Source organism: Folsomia candida, unplaced genomic scaffold (genome assembly GCF_002217175.1).
Source record: "Folsomia candida strain VU population unplaced genomic scaffold, ASM221717v1 Fcan01_Sc041, whole genome shotgun sequence".
In the NCBI taxonomy this organism is placed as follows: Eukaryota; Metazoa; Arthropoda; class Collembola; order Entomobryomorpha; family Isotomidae; genus Folsomia; species Folsomia candida.
The window spans coordinates 1,095,845-1,098,140 of NW_019091233.1; the positions used below are offsets into that span (position 1 = coordinate 1,095,845).

At 36.2% G+C, this 2,296-nt stretch overlaps 1 long non-coding RNA gene across 2 annotated transcripts; it reads left to right on the forward strand.

Moving 5' to 3' along the window:
• Window positions 1-1,159: 1,159 nt before the first annotated feature.
• LOC118433101 lies at window positions 1,160-1,923 on the forward strand. Of its 2 annotated transcripts, XR_004833178.1 has the most exons (3): window positions 1,160-1,198; window positions 1,261-1,416; window positions 1,824-1,923. It is a non-coding gene; the product is annotated as an uncharacterized LOC118433101 (long non-coding RNA). The 2 variants fall into 2 exon arrangements; XR_004833177.1 differs by lacking the exon at window positions 1,824-1,923 and having other exon boundaries at window positions 1,261-1,443.
• The last annotated feature ends 373 nt before the right edge of the window (window positions 1,924-2,296 follow it).

Here is a 2,296-nt window from a genome sequence, read left to right on the forward strand (position 1 = left end):
AGTGCCATGTACGATGGGCACAGCATGCTTAGAGTACACCACAGACCAAGCGACAAGAAGAGATCATTTAAGGGACCTGGGTAAACACCAAGGGGTATGGGCATCTAAATAATTTGGTAATAACACTATTACCATGCGGAGACAGTATAAGTGCCTTCGTAACGCATTGAGTCATCGCCTTGTAATTGTCTTATTACCGGAATATTTACATACAATGAAGAACGTATCTATACAAAAATGGTGTCAAATTTTCCAAAAGACTAAACATTGCCGCTTTTCTATGTGTCCATAATCAATTTTCTTTTTTTTGACCTTTTAGAATATAATAAAAGTATAATTTCAAATCAAAATAATTATTAATCAATTATGTCCTATTTTTACTTTTAAGGTATCATTTATTGGAGGTGATCCTCTTGTTGGGGATCATTCCCATGTAATTGCTTCCCACAAGTGTTGGATTTTGTGTTGGAATCTTTGAAAAAATTCGAAACTGAGCATCTTCTAACTAATCCTGATGTAGGAAGGTAAGGCCGCTTTTAAAATGGGATTCATTTTCTAATATTATTTTCTAATTTTTCTAATTTCTAATTTTCTAATTTCTAATTTCTAATTTCATTTCTAATTCTAATATTTCTAATCATCATTTTCTAATTCCAGAAAATTGTTTGAGATTTCCCCAGATTTTTCCCTCATTTTTATTCCCCCGCAACCCTCGTCTTAAATTTCCTACATTCCCTGGAAATCCTACCCTCGAAATACTCTCAAGTTTTCTGCAACCAATCCATATTATTTTTTCAAATAATTTATTGAAGGCAGACAAATTTGTATACCTAACCAAATCGTACAATTTTATCAAGAACAATTATTCCTTGCCTCATAAATACTTTAAAAAATAGGTCAATCCGTTCTCAAAAGTCAGGACTAGAAGAATGGAGATATATCAGTTGGGACGCATACTACGATTTGGACTCGGTTAAAAAACTTACATATTTATCTATTCATTCAAATCTCACCAACTATTTTCCCGCTAATTCTTTTTTAAATAGATCAACCAATACCTGACCGTTCAAAGTGTCGGACATCCTGACCTCGTGACCCTCACAACGATCGGAAAATCGTTCGAGGGAAGGGACTTATTTCTCCTCAAAATTAACAATGGAGCACCACGAAACCAATTATATGGATTGATTCTAATATTGTAAGAATATTATTACCGCCATTTTTAAGCTAATTATTTCTTCAAATGGAATCTTATTTTAGCATGCCCGAGAATGGATTTCATCCGCGGTCGGGCTCTATTTGATCGATCAACTCCTGAATAGCCCAGATATTGAGATTCAAGCTTATTTGGACGATTTTAATTTTCACATTTTACCCATGGCTAACCCGGATGGATTCGTTTTCTCTCATTTAACCGTATAAATTCAAATGAATGTCAAGGGAGACCTATTTAGTTTTTTTAGTTAAAGCGCATAATCTCTTAAAATGGTCTAATCTCGCAAACGCAATTTCCGACTCGTAGACTATCAATTACCTTTCACATTACTTAACTCGCTTAATCTTGATTGGTTCAAACAAATTTACTTCAAATTAGTTCAACTTTATGCGCTTAAAACAAAAAATACTGGATTCCCCCCCCCCTATTTGCTAACCCTGTACTGCATTGGCCGCGGATGAGACCTTTGTTCATGTCAAAGAATCTCCCACATTGGTTGGGAGATTCGCCAACCAATGTGGGAGACGCGGCGTGGGGAGACGCGGCGGTAACCCAACGCGGCCACAGTTCACAACAAATATCTAATTCCATTATTATTCCTAAGTAGGACAGATTTTGGAGGAAGACGCGATCAAACACTTCCGCAACGGCAATAAATGGATGCCGTGGCGTAGATCGGAATAGAAATTTCGACGCCTACTGGCTAGGTAAGGTTCAACAAAGACTTTGTTTTTCTTACCCCTCACGAGTTTTCTCCATATTTTTCCTCCAAATTTTTTAATTAGTTCCGACAAGAAGGTCACAATGTAGTGGACATACTATAAAATAGTATAAAAATTGGAAATTTTAGTAAATTTTAGTAGTTTTCAAAATTTCAACCTTTCTACTTATAATTTACCGATTCACAGGTTATTGCATTTGAGCAAGTGTCCATTTTATGGGGCCAACTCTCTCTATAACTTGAAGGCCAATCAGTATCTATTTTCTATTTTTCAGAAAACGATGGGGGTTCTAAAGACCCTGCGACCTTTATTTCGCTGGAGACGCCGTTTTCACGGAGTTGGAATGCATCGCAATTGC